General features: G+C 38.2%; 1 pseudogene; it reads right to left on the minus strand.

The window, feature by feature from the left end:
• Positions 1-1,279: 1,279 nt before the first annotated feature.
• Positions 1,280-3,118, minus strand: LOC141512239 (interferon gamma receptor 2 pseudogene; annotated as a pseudogene).
• Between the last annotated feature and the right edge of the window lie 4,617 nt (positions 3,119-7,735).

Raw genomic sequence — 7,735 nt, forward strand, 5'->3', positions numbered from 1 at the left:
CATTTAACCCTGATTGACTTGTTTCCAGGATCATTTTCAGTTGTCCTGGTTAATATGTGGGCACTGGACCCAAATGACTCTGGAGGAGAAAGTGAGGCCTGTGTAACACAGTACTCCTTCACCTAAATTCAATTCATGTACTTGCCGTGGCATCACCTCTGTACTATTGTGGTCTTTGAAAATTAAAGACAAACACAATTTATTTATTTATTTATTATTATTATTTTTAGTACCCATAGAGAAGTTGACACAATTTCATAGTGCAATACTTCCTATCCTTTGCATTTGTGGGGAGAAGCAGCAAAAAACAATATAAAATATGAAGGGAGAAGACTAGATCTACCACCACCTTGGAGAAATTCACAGGAGATCCTAGAAGTCCTGTTGGACCAGATTCTAGGCTACTAATATGGATTTGAGTGACATACAGATAATGATTATTTTCCTTTATACTTCTGAGAGGCCTAGCCCATATTTCTAAGTCAGACAGTGGTTTTTCTGATTCTTTTAGGGAAGTTTATCCTTGTATCTTAAAAGTATGCTTATTTTATGTTTAAATGTTTCCCTTAATCCTTAAAGCAGAGAGCATTGCAAAGTTATTAACCAAATGCATTGCTATACTATGTATTCTATTTTCTTTTTTATCAGAGAGTGTAGATGATTAAGAATAACTAGATTGGATGAAAGATTTAAAAAGAAGTATTTTTTTTCACAGGATATATTAAAAAATTTAATCATCTTATTTTTTAAAATTTGTAATTAACAAATATTTATTTACAAAAATTAAATGAAAACATTTTCTTAGAATTGGAACATGGCCAAGACCAGTATCTAACTTACAAATTCATTGAGGTACCAGCCAAGGAAGTTTAGAGGTAGGAAACACCTGAAAGTTCCTAGAGTTCAACTTCATTTTACAGATGAAGGAAATGAGGCAGGGAGAGGTGAAGAGACTTGCTGATGGCCACCCAGTGAAAATAGTGGTGCAACTGGAAAATAAAAATCCAGCTCCTAGACTGCAGTTCTTTCCATTATTCTTAGCTTGCCTCTCAATTAAGGTATTGTAGGTGTGTGGTACATGTTTTAAGAGATACTTTTAGTGTTTTTTGGGGGGGTATATTAAGAAGTGTTTTTTTTTTCCCTAGGCCAGGAAGATAGCTTACAATTGAGCTCCCCAGGCCAGTAATGTGCATTTAAAAAGGAAAATAAAACTCATCCCAAGTCCTTAAATATGGCATCTGTGGTAGACAGAAATATGGGGAAATGGCCTCTTGTAAAGTTTAGACAGTAATCTTTATAGTTTATTGGCTCTAGGTCATGTTTGTATGTGACTGGTTATCCATACAAATGTTGCTTAAATTACTGCTGAAGACACCAGGATTGTCTTCTGTGCAGGAAACAATAGATAAGGAAACCCAGCAATCCTCTTCCACTAAGTTGTTCTTGTCCAGTGCCTCTAAAATAGGTTCATTTGGATCCCTTAAATACTCTTTTATATGGGATGGGATTCCCGGAGAATGAAAATAATTCTTTATTAGACGTTGGAAATATGGTACCAGAATGTAATAAATCAGGACCAGAAGAATCAATGTGGTAATTACCGAAAGGATTATTATAATGTTCTGTTGAAACTTAGTTGAAGCCTTAGCTAAGGTTTTATGACAAAATATGTTACTTAATTGTCCTTGACGTCCCTTCCCTTCAAAGAACAATTCTGTTGCACTTGGAAGCAGTATTCACTTGGGACTTTTAAGTCATTCAATTGAATGGATTGGCAGATGAAAGGGCCCAACTCAACTTTTTCCCCCCCGCATCTTTCTCCCAGTAATAGACATAACATCGAAATTCTTTGAAGGGAGGCTGGAAGCTGATTATAAGAGAGCCATTAAGTGCAGGCCGAACAATAACATCTAAAGGAGGTCCAATTGTTGCACTTTGCAAATGCCGAAACTGGGGAACCGATGCCCAGTCAGAAACGAGCTCTCCTAGCTCAGCTTTAACACGTAAAAGAACATTGAAATAATATGGAAAACACCCAGGACTTCTGGCTGCTGTGAAGTTACATATTGGTTCTGCAATTCTGGTACAATTAACACAATGCACCTTGCTCCAATTGTTACTGAGGTATTTATATTCCACACTGTAGAGCACTGGACCTGTAAGATTGCTTATGGGAACAGGATCCCAAATTAGAACTTGTTCTAAATTATAGAGGTGAATTCTTGGGTTCTGTGGAGCTGGTAGATGAGTAAGTAATTCTGCCAGGGCCGGTGGGCAGCTCAGGCCCCAGGCGCAGAGGAGGAGGAGGAGGCCCAGCAGGGACTGCATGGCCCTCGGGGGCGCCTCAGCTGGGCTGGGGACCGGGGCTCCTCTCCTCCGGGACCTGCCCTGGCCGCTGCGCCCCGGCCATCGCCTTCTGTGGGGGCCGAGGCCCCGGGTCTGCCGATGCTGCTGTGAGGAAGGGGCCTAAAAAGAAATATTTTGTCAGAAATCAATCTATGGTTGAGGGATCTAAGCCCCAAAAGGAAGTTATATATCTTTATTTTTATCAATTTGACAAATAATTCAGCAGTAGGAGTCAGTCAGTTGACTGGCTGAGCTGCCATTGAGTCAGTATCACCATGTTTTTTTGAAAGAAAATCTACTCCAGAAGGGAATGAACAAAAAGGATTACTAGAGAAGAAATTATATTCCAGAGGAAAACAAAATGATGAGAGGAAGTAGAATAATTGATCCCAGGTCAACACAAGAAAATCAAAGCTACTGTAAAAAAAAAGATAAATAATAACTATTACGTGCTGTATATATAAATCTTAAGATTTAAAAATAATTTTCTCAATAAAAGCCTCCAGGATAATTTACATAAATATTATCTAATTCATTTTTCAGTAAAAATGTAAAGTCTCATTAATGTTAAATGAAGTATGGAAAATAGCAAACCAAAGACATCTTACTCCAAGTTAGTCATCTTTTATTGAAATCTACCCTTTTCTTCACTGTCCAATTCAGATGCACATAAAATTTCCCTTTTCTCCCTATCTGGAAGGTTTTCCTTACTTCTCAATTTTTTTCTAGTACTTTGTTTAGCTCTTTCCTTTGTTCTTACATTATGCCTCATGTTGTAGCTGATGATGTAGAACAGAATATCAAATAGGCAGTCCACCCATTCCTTAGACCATATCCAGATAAAAATATAATTGGGAAGTGTATGATAAAAATATAAATTTTAATAAAAAATAAATAATATTGCATTTAAAAATGCAAAAGAAAGACCCACAAGAATCCTCATACAAGGATCCCATGTCTATTTAAGTTTGGTACCACTGTTATAGGACAGTAGGGTCACTAACTATGACCCTGGGCAAGTCATTTTTGTCTCAGCTTCCTCAATTGTAAAATGAGTTGGAGTAAGAAATGGCAAACTATTTCAATATTTTTGCCAAGCCTTCCAACCAAAATGGAAGAGAGAAGACAGGCACTATGTTAAGTGTTCCGGGCATCCTCTCAAAAATAACATGAAAGAAACTTCGTAACAGAAACTCAATCGACAAAACAAGAAAACGAAGCTAGGAGTAGAACACTTAGGAACAAAGTCTGTCTCAGGGGACCATGGGTGACCTGTGGGCAGAGACCAGAGGGAAGGCACAGGACACCAGCTGGTTGAAGACAGAGGATTGGTCTCAGCCAACAGAGGCCTAACCAACTATAGCCACAGAGTCTTTAGCCTGGGGGAGGGGAGGTCTGCACACTTGGAAATCATTCAACTGAGTATGGGACCTGAGTATGGGACTTTTAGGGAAGCATTATTCCAGGAACAAATAGTAGACACCCCACACAGGCATAAACCCTCAGGCTCAGGTGTGAATTTCAGAGACTGGCTTCCTCCCCCCAGGGCCCAGTTCTTTGTTCAAGCTCAACTCAAATCCTGCTGCCCCACTTTGCTCCCTCCTCACCTCCCTCACTCCCTTCAGTATTGGAAGAAGGATTCAACCACTCCAGAGAAAACAATTAGCACCCCCTCCTGTCAGGCCCTTAGAATTGCTAAACCAAGTGAATAAAGTCTCTAGGGTTTTCAAAAGCAAACTTTTGAGAGTGAGCCCTGCCCCCAACACAAGAACCTATAAATTTAAAGAAAGCCAGCAAAAAGAGGGACCCATGGAGAAATACTTAGAAGAGAAAGATTCTAACCCAGAGAGATCTAGCACTTCTGAGGAGGATATAAAATGGTCTCCAGCCCAGAAAGACTTCCTCTAAGAAATCAGGAAGAATTTTAAAAATCACTTGGAATAATTGGGAAAAGAAACTCAAGAGAAAATTAACACCTTGCAAAAGAAAATTAAGATCTCAAAACAAGTAAAAAATTCTAGGAAAATACAACTGGACAATTACAAAAAGGAAATAAATCTCTCAAAACTACACTTGGGCTAATGGAAAACTCCTTCAGAAATACAATTGAAAAATTGGAAAAGGAGTTGCAAAAGGTAAATGAAGAAAATTATTCTTTAAAAAGAAAAGAATGGAATCTGTGGAAACTGACTTCATAGGACAACAAGATTGTGTTAAATAAAACCAAGAGATTGAAAAATAGAAGAAAATGTAAAATACCTCACCTTGAGAACTGATCAAGAATGGTCAATCTGAGAATTATAGGAATTCCTGAAAACATTGAAGAGAAAAAAAACCTGGACTTAATATTACAGGATTTAGTGATGGAAAACTGCAGTGGAATTGCAGGGCAAAATAGTTATTGAAAGAATACATCAATACCCTCTGGAAAGAGATCCTAAAATGAAAACACCAAGAGATGTTGTGGCCAAATTCTAGAACTATCACATAAAAGAGAAAATCCTGCAAGCAGCCAGAAATAAACAATTTAAATACTAAGGAGCCACAGTAAGGATTATGTAGGACCTGGCTGCATCAACATTAAGGGATTGAAGTGCCTGGAATGAGATATTCTGAAGAGGAAGGGGGCTAGGAATGCAGCCAAGAATCCAATATCCTGCAACATTTAGCCTTCTCTTCCTGTGGAAAAGATGGACATTTAATGAAAAGGAAAACTTCCAAAATTTCCCGATGAAAAGACCAGAGCTAAATAGAAAATATGGAAATCAAACAGGAGGCTCAAGAGACACATTAAAAAGTTAAAAAAAGAGGCTAAAGGAAAAAAAAAAAACTACTATCCAATATGATGAAACTGGTTATATCCATAGCTGGGAGAAAGACTGTAATAACTCTTGAGAATTGTAGCTCTATTAGAGAGAATATACTTAGCCATAGATGATGGACACTTATGACTTTCCTGTGACTCAGATAGAATGTTATAAAAACAATACCTCCTTAAAAATGGAGACAGAAAGGAGATGAGAGGATGGAGGAGATTGAATGGGGAAAATCATATTACATTAAGAGGTACAAAAGACCTATTGAAATAGTAAGGAAGAAAGGAGGCGGATAGAACTATCTGAATCTTCTCATCAGATTTGGTTTTAATTTAACTTACAACAGTCAATTAAGAAAGTTATCTTACTTATCAAGTATTAAAAGGGGAAAAGGGAAGTGGGAATGTGAAGGTGGAGTAAAAGGAGAATGAAGGGAAGGAGGAAGGGGAAAAGGGAGGGGGAAGCAGAAAGGGGAAAGAAAGGGGAGACAGTTTGATATAGGAGTACAAACACATGGAAGGTGGCAGTATTCAGAAACAAAATACTGTGAAATAAGGATAAATGTTAAAAAAATGTTAAAAAGGGGAAAAACACAAACAGAGGGAAGATAGTATGGAGGGCAATAAAGAGCTAATAATTATAACTTGGAATGCAAATGGGATTAACTCTCTCTTAAAATGTAAGTGAATAGCAGAGTGGATTAAAAACCAGAATTCTACAATATGCTGCTTATAAAAAACTCATTTGAAGGAGAGAGATACATATAGAGTAAATGTAAAATGTTGGACCAAAATATATTTTACTTCAGTTGAAGTGAAAAAAAGCAGGAGTTTCAATCGTTATCTCACACAAGGCAGCTGCAAAAATAGATAACATTAGTTAAAAGGATATTCCCTTTCCCCTTCCTCCTTCCCTTCTTTCTGTTAGTTCCCCTTTTCTCCCCCTTCTGTCCCCCCTCTCCTTTTCCCCTTTTAATACAAGAAAGGTAAGATAAGTTTCTTGACTTAACTGAGTTTATTAATTTAACTTTAACCAAGTCTGATTAGAATAATCAGGTGGTTCTAACTTCCTCCTTTCTTCCTCTCTATTGCAATAGGTACCTCATTTTTTTTAATTAAAGATTTTATTTATTTTGAGTTTTACAGTTTTTCCCCTAATCTTACTTCCCTACCCCTACCCCCACCCCCACAGAAGGCAGTTTGTCAGTCTTTACATTGTTTCCATGGTAAACATTGATCCAAATTGAGTGTGATGAGAGAGAAATGATATCCTTAAGGAAGAAAGATAAAGTATAAGAGACAGCAAGATCAGACAAAAAGATATCAGGGTTGTTTTTTCCTAAATTTAAGGTAATAGTCCTTTGTCTTTGTTCAAATGCCACAGTTCTTTCTCTGGATACAGATGGTATTCTCAATTGCAGACAGCCCCGAAATTGTCCCTGATTGTTGCACTGATGGAATGAGCAAATCCATCAAAGTTGATTATTACCCTGATGTTGCTATTTGGGTGTAATAGTGCTTTTCTGGTTCTGCTCATCTCACTCAGCATCAGTTCATGCAAATACCTCCAGGCTTCTCTGAATTCCCATCCCTCCTGGTTTCTAATAGAACAATAGTGTTCCATACATATACCACAGTTTGCTAAGCCATTCCCCAATTGAAGGACATTTACTTGATTTCAAATTCTTTGCCGCTACAAATAGGGCTGCTATGACTATCTTTGTACAAGTGATGTTTTTAACCTTTTTCACCATCTCTTCAGGGTATAGACGAAGGAGTGGTATGCTGGATCAACGGGTATGCACATTTCTTTTACAAATAATGTTTTTATAGATTAATAAAATAGTCTTGTTTAAGAGTAAACAAAATACCCCCTCCCCTCAAAAAAAATATAGACTTGTTTGAGTGATAAAGTAAAGGGGAGAGAAAAAATTAAAACTAAAAAAAATAGTAATAATTGTAGGTATGTTCAGGTGGCGCAATGGACGGAGCACCAGCCCTGGAGCCAGGAGCACCTGAGCCCATATCCGTCCCCATACACCCAACAATCACCCAGCCTGGTGACATGCAAGCCACCCCAACTCCACTGCCCTGCAAAAAACAAAGAAAAGGAAAAAAGACCCAAAATAAAATAAAATAAAATAGTAATAATAGTAGGGGTGGTCGGATGGCTGACGGAGCACTGGCCCTTGGACCAGGAGCACCCAGGTCCAAATCTGGCGTCAGATACCCAATGATCACCCTGCTATGCAGCCCCAGGCAGGCCACCAAGCCCCATTTGCCCTGCACCCCCCCAAAATAATAATAATAAAAAATGTGCTTCAGTCTTTGTTCCAACACCAACAACTCTGTTGCAGGTGTATCACAGTCTTTATAAGTCCATCGCAAAAGTTACTTCCATATTTTTCCACTGTTGTCATTACTGATTGCAACTCCCTCCTTTCATATTTCTACACTACTATGTACTATATTTTCTTTCTCCTTTCATTCTGACTCTGCTGTAGGGTAGCTGAGTGACACACAACAGTCCCTGGTCCTGGGGCCAAGAGGCCCTGAGTCCCCCTACCACCCCTT

This window comes from Macrotis lagotis, chromosome 2 (assembly GCF_037893015.1).
Source record: "Macrotis lagotis isolate mMagLag1 chromosome 2, bilby.v1.9.chrom.fasta, whole genome shotgun sequence".
NCBI lineage: Eukaryota > Metazoa > Chordata > Mammalia > Peramelemorphia > Peramelidae > Macrotis > Macrotis lagotis.